At 46.4% G+C, this 14,730-nt stretch overlaps 1 protein-coding gene across 1 annotated transcript in view; it reads right to left on the bottom strand.

Moving 5' to 3' along the window:
• Nucleotides 1-14,182, bottom strand: part of LCP1 (lymphocyte cytosolic protein 1) — a 50,797-nt gene extending 36,615 nt beyond the window's left edge. The window contains exon 1 of the mRNA XM_054212844.1: nucleotides 14,082-14,182. The gene's annotated coding sequence lies outside the window, so the exon portion shown is untranslated. The remainder of the gene's footprint in view (nucleotides 1-14,081) is intronic.
• Between the last annotated feature and the right edge of the window lie 548 nt (nucleotides 14,183-14,730).

Below are 14,730 nucleotides of genomic sequence, written 5' to 3'. Positions count from 1 at the left end.
AGGCCCCATCCCTGGAGACATTCAAGGCCAGGCTTGATGAGGCTCTGAGCAACTTGATCTAGTTGGAGATGTCCCTGCTTACTGCAGGGGGGTTGGACTAGATGACCTTTAAAGGTCCCTTCCAACCCAACACATTCTATGATTCTATGATAATGTCCTGTTAAACCTAGGCTGGGATACTGGTGCATGATTTTACATACTTGTGCAGCTTTTGGTTTCCAAACCCTTAACTCTGAAAACCTGTCTTTGAGTCTTCTAAAGAAATCTTTCTTTCAGTTTCGCTGACAGGCTGTCTTATTTAGGAATCAAGATGAGCCACAAAGATCAAACAATCTATGAGTAGACAGCTTCCACAAAGCAAAGCAAAAGACCACTCCTAAGCAGGGGTTACAACCTACGATCAGCCTAGAAAGATTTATAGTCCCCAAAACATACATGCAGGGCCCTAGGAGAGATCAGTGCCTGCTGGCAGAGCAGGAGATGGGGCAGTGACCAATTGCTGGGCATGGAGCAGGTTGGTCCCTCAGCAGAATGAGCCAAACACCCCTGTTGAACAAAAACCAGATAGCTCTGAGGCCACGGATGGACTTCAGGCTGTCAGACTTGGTACCAACGTCCCCCAGTTGTCACTTGCTTCAAAGAGATCTCCTGCGCTGAAGTGACAGAGTGTGTCTGAACATCTTCCTTACGGCCCAGGCCCAGGCCGTTGCCGTAAGAGCTTAGCTTTATTTAAAAGGCACAAGGAACAAGATTAATTTCCTGCAAGCAGTCTGAACTTTGAAGGAGAGGCATTTAAGCAAGTGAAAAATGAAATAGCGGGGCGGGGGGGGGGACGACCTTTAAAATGAAAGCAATAATAAATAAATAACATGAAAGTGTACACCCCACTACAAATTTAATAGGCTACGCCCAGCCATGAATTATTGAGCAGAACCATCCATTTGCTGCAACGGGGAGTACTAGTGAAATATTAATAACGGTGCCTGAGCTAACCTCAGGTTTTACTTGGTGGGGGGAGCGAAGAAAAGGTTGGGAAAGCCTGGCCACTGCGACCGAGTGGCCATGATCCCGTGGCCTGCCCCCGGGGCCGACTGCCACCAGAGGAGGGCACATGCCCCTGGCTCTCCCAGCACAGTCCCCGACTCCTGCCTCTTGAACAGGGACCAGCCCACCTGATAAACCCATTTCCAGAAGGATATGAGTCTGGAAGTGTCATTTGCAGGAGCTGTTACAACAATATTGGTTCCCACGCGTGGTGTTTTGGTTTTTTTTTGCACTCCTATGAAAACCGGAGTCTTCGTTAGACCCTGAACTTGGCCCAAAATCTGTTTTCTAGCTGTTCTGTTTTTCTTTCAGGAAATATTTAACCTTGGGGGTGGAGGGGGAGGAAAGTATGAAAACGTGACTTCGGTGGCTCAGCTGGCCCGGGGCTTAATGCAGTAAAAACTGTGGAGAAACACATGGAAAAAAATGTTTTATTTTTAATTATAATAAATATGACTTTTTTTTTTTTATTTTTCACAAAGCTGGGGGGAAACAAAGTTGTGATTTTTGAGAACCTGGATCTGGCAAAAGCTGTCCCATAGTTAACCAACCTTCTCATTCATCTGCTCCACTTACAACTTCAATCTGACTCAATTTTTGATGGGTGAAACGTAGGTGGCTTTGGCACGGTAGCAAAACGGGCTCCCCCTGGCCCCCTCCCTTCCCTCCCCAGTACGTGCGCGCAGGGCTCTGCCCTGTGCCCGAGGTGCCTGTCACAGCAAAGATAAACCAATTCCGCCGGGAACCCAGGCACCACCATCATTTCAAGTACCCGTCTTCTGCTGCAAACTGGGGCAAAGACCGGGGGGGGGGGGCAGCAGAAAAAACGAACCGCAACAAGATACAAACCAATGATTACAAATGAAGCTGCTCTCCTGAACAAACTCTCCACACCTGGCTTTTTGCCAAGAAAAGAATAATCCAATTTGCTTTGCATCCAGACAGAAATCTGCGCACAAACACCTGCGGGACTGAACAAAGCGTCGTGTGCAGGCAGGCACACTTGCGTACATACCTCCTTGTATAATCTACCACTATGTTTTGATTTTGTTATGTTTTTAAATGTTGGGAATTTTAACCTCCTTAGTCTGTTTGCTTTGTTTTTAACTTCTTTTTCTTTTTTTTTTTTTTCACTCAGCGTCTTTAAAAGCTGTATTCCTGTATCTCTTCCTCTTTTTTTTTGGCATGTTTCCCTTTATTCTCTCATTTTCCCTTGGCGCATTTTCTATATTTTTTCCCTTTCTCCTTCTACCTCTTGCCATTTCCCCACTCCCTGACTCCTGCCCTAGAGATGCTCTTCTGCCAGCCTTCTTCATAATATTTCTAAGGTTATTCAGCTCAGAAACCCCACTTCTTTTTGCAGCCTCTTGGCTGCATTTTCCAAGCCTGAGCGTCAACGGCTTGAAATGCTGCTCAGAAACCCGTACAAGCAGTTATTAGTTCCCTGTTGGGAAGGGAAGTTTGCTTCTCCTAGGAGGAACTTGCTGTCTTTCTACAGCACATTAAAAATAAATAAAAATCAGTGTTAGGCTGACTGTGTGCTACACTGGGTGACGGCCTTTCACTCAGAAGGAACATGTCCTGCATCGACTGAAGCTGCAGGAAGACAAAAAAAGATTTTTTGGGGGGGTTTCTTGGTGGGGGCATTAGTATGGAAATTAAACACGGGAGGTATCTGAGGTCAGGCTTTCCGCAAAGGTCCTGAACCCAACAAACTCTTACCAGGTGCATCTTTATTTTTGGAAAAGGAACGCCTACAAGGCCACCCTCCTTCCCGACTAATCTAGATGTTTTTACATGGTAATTAAGAAAACCTCTGAGTCAGAGCTTGCATTTGGGATTAATCCCTTCCATGACATACATAAACTAACAAATATGAGGGGAAAAAGCTTGGAAAGGGTGAGACATTTTTGCCCCCCTCTGCCTGAGCAATCATGAACACCAATTACAGCTGGTCGTAGCCGTAATTCTGCTTCAGCCCAAGCCCCATAAAAACACAGTTATGATTCCTTCCATGTTTTCAGTATCAGCTTTGCTTATCTCAAATAAGCAAAACAGAGCTTTTCCTTGCATTTTTTTTTTTTCCATCCTGCTGGTCAGACCTTTCTATCCTAGTGGTTGGCACTGATACGTCTTGGAAGCTCATTCGAGAGAAGGTTGGAAGCTCAGCTGAGATAAGGTTGAAGAGGTGTGATTATGCTCTGCAAGAGAGTTGAAGGGTATTCATCCAAAGAGATGTTCCTATTCTGGAAGTCTATATAGAGCAGTATCAGGACTTTGGCACTAACAGTGGCCGAAATTGCAAGGTTTTGCACATCTGAACAAAAGTTTGAGGCAGCCTGGACAAGTTTTAGCACTTTATTTAGCACCTGACTAAAATATGGTCAGGAAGACTCTCTATATTAGGATACTTAAGTTAGGAATCATACAGGAGGCACACATTGTAAAAAAGAAAACAAGACTTTAACTTTGCTGACTGCTTAAAGCGAAAGACCTTTGAGAGAACACAGAGAGATGGAAGATCCACCACTAGAAAGCAAGTACCAAGAGTGAAGTGTCAGATGTGTATCAGGTGGTGTGAGGTTGCTCACACAGATGCTGCTTGTGTTGCCACCAGTGGGTACCATACAGGAGCTGCCTGCACTGCCGGAAAATGGGCAGAGCACATCCCCAGACAAGCAGAGGAGCTTCTCGTCTCCTCATCCTCACTTAGCTGCTCCGTTTTCTCTGCTGCTGTGGCCAATGCATACCAAAAGCTAATGAGGCAAAGTCATCAGGTGTGTTTTCAAATGTCAGAAGAGTCAAAAGAGCCCCTAAACAACTATTCTTGGAAACGAACATGAAACATTAGCTCTTGAGTGTTAGATAAACTTGAAACAAACTTTAATTGCTCTTTTGACACAGCATTCAAGAGGCACAGGGGAAACTGAAACGTTAAACAATTCAATAGCAAATGAAAACTCCGAAACTGTCTTGATCTTGTGTGTGTGTGTTGGTTAGTGGTGTCAGGAATTTATAAACCAGGGCCTTCTGCAGGGCAGAGTCAGGAGACAAGCCCCATGCTATCGGAGTGATGTTCACCGGTAATACCGGCAAGCGCCCTCTAAGCTGGTGGCAAATATGTGGCTGGCAAGCGCTGCCACGGGCAATATGTACAGACTGGCCATGGAGTTGACTCCAAAACTCGGGACCAGGTACCACGTTACTGCCCAGGGATGAAACTGGCCTCAGTCACTGTGAATGCTGGCCAGAAACCAACCTCAAGTTTGCACAGAGGAATGGGTAACGCAGATGGGAATCTTTCTTCCAGAACGCTCCTGGGTGCTCAGCTATTCTTCCCTTCGCATCTTTGTGTCTTCTTTGTTCCTAGGGCTGGTTTCTACCAGAGCTCCTGGAGCCCAGGCACTGTGGTTCCAGGAATGAAGACAGACAAAGGATAAGAAAGAAAGCTTCCTCAAAGGGCTCGCACTCTCCCGGACAAAACAGAGAGGGAGGTAAGAAAAAACAGATATACGAGACAGACAGAAGGTTGGTTTGCTCTACCACCATCATTCAGATAGCTGCAAAGGGTAGGGGGAGAAGAAAGCAGGAGCATCTTCAGTTTTTATTTCAATCCCCTTTCCTAGCCAGGGCTGAAGGACAGGCACACAGGTGAGGTGCAATGAGACTGAGGTAAAAGATTAGCACAAACCACCAAATAGCTCAAGGGAAAGAGGGTTCAGTGTCAAGAGTGGCAGGAGCAGTCTGTCCGCTGGTTAAACTTGCTTTGGCTGGTTTAACACTCCTTCAGGCATTTCTTTGCCTTTTCCCACCTGGTGAGTTATGAGCTTCACGTGAGCAGCAAAGAGTTTCCTACATGACAGTAACTCTAAATCCTTTTCTAAGCATTAGTGTGGAAAGTGTTTACGTTTTAGGTATAAGAAAATATGTTCTTCAGCTCTTCACAGCGTTAACATATTACATGACTGAGTAGTGTGTAATGAAATATCCGTTTTAGCTGTCAGAAACACCGGACAGCCAAACTATAGCAGAGCCAGACAAAGATCTCACACTGAAGAAAATCCCACCAATTTGCCTGGTCCCTCTTGCTCGTCTGCACATAAGCTGTTCCTCCCACTGCAAGAGGAAGAAAAACTGGGGTGGTTGCCTCTGGTGGCCTGCAACTACCCCCTACCAACCAATCTTCTCCTGACTCATTTCACAGAGAAGACAGACCCACCGTGCTCCCGTGCAGCACGCTGACACTGTAAGTGCGTCCTTGACTGCAGGCTCCAACTTGCAAATCGCATTTGAACAAGAGGGTTCTCACGTGCCTTTGCAAAGACTAGATTTAGTTCAGCCTGTTTACATCTCCTCGGTAGTTTCAGCTGTATGTTGTAATCTCAGTTTCCTCCATGGCTGAAGAGCTGTTACCTTTGATTTTAAAAACCAGTGTATTTCCAGGCCCCGGGCAGATTTCAGTACTGTGGGCTTGTTCTACTTAAAGCTCAGGGACGCCTGCATTGCTGGCCATGGCCGCATGAATGAGGCACCGTGAGGACAGCTGGCATGTGAACTACGATGCTCCAGCTACTCTACGCCCAAGGGTATGTTCCAGCAACGGATGCAATAGATGTTGACTCATGAATGAGAGAAATTACCATGCATTTAGTAAAATCCTGTCTACCAGCTGCTCTGCAGCCTCCCCACAAAGCTTTGTGGTCTCCCTTTCTTCCCAGCACACAGGTATCTGCAGCCACAAACCACAGCTTTTACTACCTGCCCTTGCAAAATAAGTGAACGTTTAAGGAAAGGCTGTGTGCTTCTGTCCAAAATTTCTGGGACACGCCACTGCATGGGTTCTGTGCACCTGGGCCAATGCAGGAGAGTCCTCAAATCCCATCCTAAGAAAGCCTCTGAGAGGAAGGATGATAGGATAAATACATGACAGATACATGGTGGTCATAGCCTAAAGGGATACCTCTCTTGCAGCTACTAGGTGTTCTGGTTACCATTGGTTGCATTTAACTAAGGGCATGTAGGCACTGAAGGTAGAATAGTGCAGAAATACCTGGGTTTTCTTAAAGAAGCTAGCTCAAATGCTGGTAGCAACCATGCTGACGCCGACTAATGTATTCTACTTCTCTTATTTAAAGAAAGACATATTTTTAATACACATATCTGAGAGAGCTCTCCCACGGTTTGAAATAGTGGTCTAACCATTGGACAGTCCTTCCTCTTCCGACTTTCTGCTGGTCTAATGTGAGGCAGATAATTGTGAAAGTTGATGTTGATGAAGCCTGGACACCGGGATGCAAAGGAGAACCGCACACAAAGTTGAATGCTTGGGCACTCCCAGCTTTGCAGCAAGGGCAGCCAGCAGGGGTTATCTGAAAATCAGCGTAAAATGCCAATCCTCACCTGAGGGCTGATTTTGAATTGGCTTGAAAATCTGTCTTCTCATCTATGTGTGTGGCATCCACACAAAAATACCAGGGCTCACTGGTATATCACGGCATTAAGACTGCACTGCTTTTTTAACTGAATGAACACCCAAAATGAAAAGAAGGCAGGGGAAGGATGGTATTTCTTTAAAAAAAATGCAATTAATATTAACAAATATTTTGATTTTGATTCCTTCTGGTACTAGAAATCAGATGTAAAATGCGTCATCCTGTTGAAAGCAGGTCTAAAGGATCTTTAGTAAGGATGTTTTCCTTCTCTGATTGACTACACATCCCCTTCTCATTTTCTTGGAAGTCTCTCTCCTTTGGTATCTCTTTTTAGATCTATCAGTCTCTCTGAGGCAAACAGACAATGTAACAACTGCGTTTGCAGAAACAGATTACTGCCTCATCCTGTACAGCATTTACCATCGTCAAGAAGCACAATGTGCAAAACATTATTTTCTCTTTGCAGGAATTTTTTTTTAATTCTTTGTCCCATATGCCCTGTGCGTACTGACACCCCCAGTACTACCTAAAACCCAACAACTTCTGCAAATATCAGGCTTCCTACCGACATGCGTATTCGAAGACAGTTTCTTTTCAAAGAGTTTATGGTTGGTGTCAGTTCTGAGAAACACGCTCCCATGAGCATGGGAGACCTTCAGCAGCCGACGACCCCACCTCGTTGGGAAGGGAGTAGCACAGTGTTACTTCCTCTGCCCCAGTGTCCCCTTGCAACCATCTATCCGTGCGATGTCTATGTTATTACTGCACCATTTCACAGGCAGCAGATGCTCCCACAGGTCTCTCCCACCAGGTTCAGGGGAGCCTGTTCCCACACCCAGAGATGGTTTCTGCTACGGGGGCAACCCCACCAGCCAGCTGGACAAGGCGTTTGGCTTTGGGTACCTGGTGAGGAGGATGCTTTCCTCTGATTCTTGGTCTTTTTAGCAAGGGGAGCTCGTCCAAGCGAGGAGTTACTCTGCCTAGCCTTACTGCAGAGCAGTCGGTGAGGACCCCGCCGATGAGCAGGGTCCAAGCCGATGGGAAAGCACGCTAATGGAGAAATGGCAAGGTGGATATTTTAAAACAGAGCTGTTAGGTGAAACTAAGTTTGTTTTTTAAATAATGCATAAACTACTTCATTTTAATTCACCATAGGCAAAAATAAACGTTCTGACATTGTGAGCTCATTGCGTGTCCCTGCTTGCATCTCCTGTGCTAATCACAGTTCTGATTAACTTCACTCATTACAGCTAAGCTGATCAAGTCACTAACATGCAAATGACCTCACTGTGCCTGCAAAATGTAATTCAAGCTACTTCCACTTACGTTGTGTGGTCTTTGCTGTTTTCTCTAAGCCCGAGTGGAACTGGGTGAACTCTGAGATACAGAACCTGAGGACTTCCACGAACTTCTAGTCTGCAGGTCTTCCAGAAAGCCTGGGTACATACTCTTCCCTGGGACCTTAAGGAGTACAGTACAGCTTTCTGAGGGGAGCTGCTCAGCACTTTCCAGAGACTGCTCTATTTTTTTTCATGTGTTAAACTAGGTAATCTGAAATCCAAGTTTTATTTTGAAAACTCTGGCCTGGATACACGGGTGAAAAAACTGAGGAGCAATGTCATGGCACCTGCCTGTACATAAAGACAGCAAACATATAGGGAGGGGAAGAAGAGAAAAATAGTCTGCCAAAGCTAATAGGAGCCAGTTACATTTCAAGAGTTTATAACCAATATTTCATGATAATATTAATATTTGATGTGATAGAGGAAAAAGGACTTGGGGGTACTCATGGATGAAAAGCTGGACATGAGCCAACAATGCGTGCTTGCAGCCCAGAAGGCCAATCGCATCCTGGGCTGCATCAAAAGAACCGTGGCCAGCAGATCCAGAGAGGTGATTCTCCCCCTCTACTCTGCTCTTGTGGGACCCCACCTGGAGTACTGTGTCCAGCTCTGGAGCCCTCAGCACAAAAAGGACATGGACCTGTTGGAGCTGGTCCAGACGAGGGCCACGAAGATGATCAGAGGGCTGGAGCACCTCTCCTATGAGGACAGGCTGACAGAGTTGGGGTTGTTCAGCCTGGAGAAGAGAAGGCTCCGGGGAGACCTTATAGTGGCCTTCCAGTACCTGAAGGGGGCCTATAAGAAAGCTGGGGAGGGGCTGTTTGCAAGGGCATGTAGCGATAGGACGAGGGGCAATGGTTTTAAACTAGAGCAGGGCAGGTTTAGATTAGACATTAGGGAGAAGTTCTTTACAATGAGGGTGGTGAGACACTGGAACCGGTTGCCCAGAGAGGTGGTGGAGGCCCCATCCCTGGAGACATTCAAGGCCAGGCTTGATGAGGCTCTGAGCAACCTGATCTAGTTGAAGATGTCCCTGCTTACTGCAGGGGGGTTGGACTAGGTGATCTTTAAGGTCCCTTCCAACCCAACACATTCTATGATTCTATGACTCTATAAAAATCTCACAAACTGAATTTCATATTTCTCTTCACAGAATGTCAGGCAAGCAAGGACTGGATACAGGGCATAAATGCTAGAAAAGTTTGCTGACACTTAGGAGTACAGATGCTTTCGAATTAAAAAGTAGGGTAAAAGTTGTACAGTTTGTAAAGAGATTTTTATATATAGCATAATTTATTTAATTAATTATTTATTTTCTTGTAAATGCAAAGAAGTTTTGTCTGCAAGATACACTGAAATTGAGTTCTTCCCATAAGCAATAGAATAAAAATTATATCGACAACTTCCTAGGGTCAATCACTCAGAAACTTTTTTATATAAAAATTAGACAATGTTCTTTACATAATGACAAAACAAAGAAGTTTTTTCTAAAGATGCTATTTTTAGGTATGTCTTCAGTGAATCAACTTGAGACTTCTGCTTAAGAGCAGACACTGGGGTTTGCATTTTTCCTTGTTATTTAACATGATGACCATATAACTATTATTAAAAAAAAAAGAAGCAGTAACTCTGGCTTTTTTTTGATTTTTTTTCACTCAATTCCACTCTTACCCAGCACACTGTCTCCCTTTTACACACAAGAAAATGATACGTCTGTTGTTATTTTTTCCTGCCCTGAGAGAGAAAGGCAATTCAATCCCAACATGGCAACAAACATTTGTAGGAAGTTAACAAAACTGCTTTTATTTCAGGGTTAGGCAACATATTAGCATGGTGACTGGAACTGTAATGAGGAAAGAAATTCCACTTTGATAAGAAATACGGCTATTTCTGCTTACAGGAACAAAAACGTTTTGTAAAATACATGGGTCTCTGAAACAAATATCTCTTCACTGTAGTTTTACAGTGCCTTATCTTTGGGGAAATCAGTTCCAGAAATGATGCTGACCTCCTTTTCCAAAAACTTTTGGACTCGCTGATTTAAGTGTGACGTGAAAGGCACGGGCTGCCTCTCTGCTGTCCCAGATACTTCGACATTAGAGTTTTACACCACGCTTTTGCATCCTGTGGTACCCAGTTTTAAACAGGCTGAGAAGAAAGGAGCACGGATATGTTGGCTGGAAGGGACCTCTGGAGTTCATCTACCCAAATCTCATGCTCAGAGGGTTACATTAAAATGCAATGCTACGAGGAAGGAAACTTTTCTGATGTAAAACCATACATGCTTATTTAACTCATACGTACGGGTGTTCCCACCTAAAATGGTCCGCTTTCTGCAGGATAAGGGCTTGCAAGAACAAAATGGAATGTGTTGACTGAGATTTGAGATTTTCTTTTAAGAAAAACCCTACAAAACAACTTCAGTGGCTTCCTGAAACAGTAGTAGTCAAGGCCATACCTTCACAATCTAATAAAGGTCTACCAGTGCTAAAATATCACAACAGGAAAGGAAGAGTAAATATTGAAGGTTCAATAATGAAAGAACAAAGATAAATATATTTTAAACTAGGGAAATGTTAACTAGGGAAATACATTAAATATTGATTCAGAATGAAACCCTAAAAAAAGTATAAGGATGATCACAATAGAAACAGATTAAATATAACTAAAGCAGATTAAAACATAAATTAGGTTTATTCAAAATGCCGATTAAGTGGACTAGCTATTTTCCTATAAGAGAGAAGGAAACTGGACTAGCTGTGTTCCCATAAGTGAGAAGGAAATGAATGCACTGTAACTATTAAAGGTCACCAGGTCACTAGGTAATGTAGGAAGGAAAAGAGGAAGCCCACAGACTGCAGATGTTTGCATGGGGAGCATTCCCTTCCCTAACACCGAGCATCCGACTCAGGCTCCCAAGCATGCACGCAGTGGGACAAACTTCAGGGCTCCCGAGCGCTGTCTGGGATGGGGGCTCTGCTCGGGCATTCTCCAGAGGGTCTCTGCCCACTGGCAGCACAGGGAGAGCCTGAAAAAAAGCAAAATACTGAGATAAAAGAAGCGGATGTTTTCTTTGCAGAGTCCACCATCAATTTAGAAAACCATCGCTCAAGTCCACCTTGTAATGCTATTACCAAAGTCCACCTTGTAATGCTATTACCAATTTGTGTGTTTTCCAGTTGTGTGCTCCCTATGACGCCAGTACTAAAAAGGTCAGTAGGAGGACTAGCAGCATGGTCCTAGCTTCTTCTTGGCGAAAATGATTCCACTTTGCCAACCCACACTGTTACGATTGGTACTTATTTCATCCAGCCCTCAAAACGGAAATGTGGGTTCTCCAATAACAAGGAAGAGACTATAATTTCTGATGAAGTATTGTATTTTCATGAGAAAAACCTGCAGGTTATCTATAAAATAGATAAATATGTAAGTCTGGTTATTTAGCAATAGTACAGGTTACAGATGTGAATGCAGAGGAGCATAAGACGTTTATCTCCGAGTTCCTCATCATGATCTCCCGGCACGTGCTCCCAACACAACCCTGGCTATGGTTCCTCGCTGTTCCTTTCTCTAACCTTGCACGGATGATCGGAAGTGTGTGAGTTTTCTGAGGACTTATTTTTTTAGCAAGGGCTACCTGAGGTGTGCGTTGCACGTGAGAAAATTCAGGAATTGCAGGTCTGTCATAGAGATGGTGATGGGATGCAAGAGAGAAAGCGTCAACGGTGAGGAAGCACCGCGTGATGTGGTGGTGTGGGAAAGGCAGGTTCATCTTGTTTTCTAACTCAGGAATAACATGTATAGCATACTCTGTTACTGGACTGCCACTGTTGCTGACCTCACTCACAATTAGTACGTCTTAACGATTATTAAAGGAATAGAAGGGATAATTTTGGAAGCAGCTGATGGAAGCACCGTCCAACCAGTCACCCAAGACAGATCACCAATGGAAACCAGTGCCAGACACTGCTGGGGATCTGGGCCACAGGCCCTCCCAAGTGTCTTGTCACAGTAGAGACCCACTCAGATGGCTGTGCCACCACCCAGTTGCTGTCACGGCCCCTGCCATTGCCGTGGGAAGGTTCTGGAACAGAAAATGGAAAAAGGCTATTTGCCCACCAGGGAAAACTCACACAAGCCTTTGAGTGAGATGGTGTTTTAAGCACAGCTCTTGTAACTGTCTTTTATGTTGAAACAGAAAAAGGTAGGCCTTGATCTTGCAAACACAAAGGCCACCTTATTCCTCTCATCTGAAAGCAGGAAAAACCCACTCCCACTCCTGGAGAAATTTTTCCAGGAGCCCCTACAAGAGCAGAATTTCATGTCGCTTGCAGAACACACGATGCGAAACGTCCTTGAGAGAGGAAGCCTAAATCACACTCTGGTATTTGAAAAGTTGGATTTTCAGTCTGGGGTCCACATACTACCTAGCACTGGCCCATACAGACACCGTTGCAGAGCCATGAGACGGCACTTCAGGAAAGGCTTCCCTTGCAGGTACCTGGCAGAAAGGACCTGGCCAAACCCAAGTGCAGCACCATCATCTGCTGTACCTGGGCTGACCCGATGTCCCATCTGCCAAACACTTGGCTTCTTACATGTTGGTGAGACTACTAACCCTGAGGAAGTCAGTGCTCCAGCAAAGAAAAATTAAAAATTTTGGCAAGGGTTTGTTGGATTATCCCTATTGCCAGTCATAAAATTACACATTTACCTCTAAGGGAAGACTGCAACCCAGTATTTCACTGTCAATAGCACAAACACATACAAAATGTTTCAGTAGGAGGATTCTGGTATCCTTCAGGTATCCTTCTAGCCTTCATCAGGGTGCCATCTTCATTGTGCACGCCTACATCTGACCAGGGGACTCGGGAGTGTGTCTGGGCTCCCAGATGTGGATGCTCACCCTGGTCATACCCAAAGGCAGGCATGAACACTCCAATTCTGCCTCAGAAAGGGGTGTGGGGGTGGGAAGTGAGGTGTCCCACCAGTCCTGAGCATCACGCAGCGGGTGGCTGCACCATGGTGGAGACACAACCATCACTATTGCGCAAAGATGGTGACACCAGAGGTCCTGCCCAAACGAGCTTACAGCCTAATGGAGGAGAGCTCACAATGTTGCATGGTGCGCACGTAACGGGTATTTCTTTGTTGTGACGTTTTGCTTTGAATCTCACACCGGTAAGCACAAAAGCCAATGATAAAATAAATCACTCGGGCACAATATTGATTCTTGAATGACCATTACATAAAAAAATGTAAATGCTTTGGTGCCCCTCTGGCATCTATTACGCATGTTGCAGCCATACCTTAATTGCATTAACGCAGTTTCTTTTGAGGAAAGACATCCAAATTTTTCCCTCAGCCTATTCCACTCACTTTACCCAGTGGAGGATGTGCAAAGGCAGAGCAGAAGCAGAGGCAAGAGAGGGAATTGATTGCTGCCAGCCTGGTAGGGAAACATTAACCTTGCAGGCAGGGGACAAACAGCAGAGTCATCTGCAACATGCAAACCAGCTTCTTCATTTCCATAGTGAGGCAAAGGAAATGCCCTGCAGAAATTCTCAAAACTATTACCACTATAAAGAAGTTGTCTTTAGCGGGACCCTGTGGACAAAAAGGAATTTAAAAAATAAATACTAGGATTAGATGTATCAGCTAAGCAGTTTTTGGCACAGAAAACGATGCTGGGTGGTCAGTGTTATCGTAACGCAGATGCAGACTCCTCGTCCGTCCCTAAATGCAACCTAATGAGATCATTTTCAGCTAAGAGAGATGCTAAAACTGCCTCCACTTCGGTGTCCCACCCCTCCCTGTCCTGTCCAGTCCCCTTCCCTGCCCTATTCCGCATTTCAGAGTCGCTCACAACACACTTTATACCCAGGCGAGATTTCCATCACGCTCGATCAAATGGGCTTTGCGGAAATCAGGACTGCAGCGCCGGGTCTCTTTCCGAAATTAATGATCTTTCCGACACTAATTGCCAGAGGTTTGGCTCAGCTCGACCCACTTTGCGGTACGGAGCGCCGCATTTACACCTGCTATCCCGGCCCACTCGGGCGGAGCGTGACACCAACAGCAGCCGATGCCGGTTTCTAGCCCCTCCGAGGATGCACCGTACCGGTCCGCGGTCCCGCACGCCCGGTCGCCCGCCGGACCCCCTTCCTGAACCCCGCCGCCGGGGCTCCCGCAGCCTCACCGCCCGCCCCCCCTAAAGGAAGGGAAATAATAATAATAATAATTAACAGCAGAGAATAATTACCGGCGAGGAGCGGCGCTGCAACAGGCGCTGCCGGGCGGGCGGGCTGCCGCGGCCCCCTCCGCCTGCTCCCGCCGCCGCCGGGCGGCACCGGCCGGGCCACGCCCACCAGTGTGACCACGCCCCCCCGCCAGCCCGCCGCGCGGCCACGCCCACTCCGCCCGGCCACGCCCCGCCAGGCCACGCCTCCTTGGGCGCTGCTGTCAGGCGTCGCCTGCAACGGCTGCCGCTGAGGCGAGGAGCCGCGGAGAGGCGGGGGGTGAGAGGGAAGCGGCACCCCTCGGCTGCCCCAGAGCCTCCCTGGGGGCTGCGGTGCCCTTACAGCAGGGTGGGGGACGCCAGGGGCCTGTGGCTGAAGGGGGACCTGTGGAAGGAGGAAGCTGGATTTTCCTGGGGGTCTGGGCCCAGAGAAGGCCTCAGCTCCCAGCCTGAGGGCCGGAGCGGCCTGTCAGGGATAGGTAGACATGGATGAATTAAAGCTGTAAAGCTGGATGGCAGAAAAGGTCCTGGGGGTATTGGTAGACAGCTGGCTGAATGTGAGCCAGCAGTGTGCCCAGGTGGCCAAGGCATTTGGCCTGTATCAGGAATAGCGTGGCCAGCAGGACTAGGGAAGTGATTGTTCTCTACTTGGCACTGGTGAGGCCCCACCTCG

Source organism: Rissa tridactyla, chromosome 1 (assembly GCF_028500815.1).
Source record: "Rissa tridactyla isolate bRisTri1 chromosome 1, bRisTri1.patW.cur.20221130, whole genome shotgun sequence".
Lineage (NCBI taxonomy): Eukaryota > Metazoa > Chordata > Aves > Charadriiformes > Laridae > Rissa > Rissa tridactyla.
The sequence above is the reverse complement of the archived record's forward strand: the minus strand, read 5'-3'. Positions and strand labels throughout refer to the sequence as shown.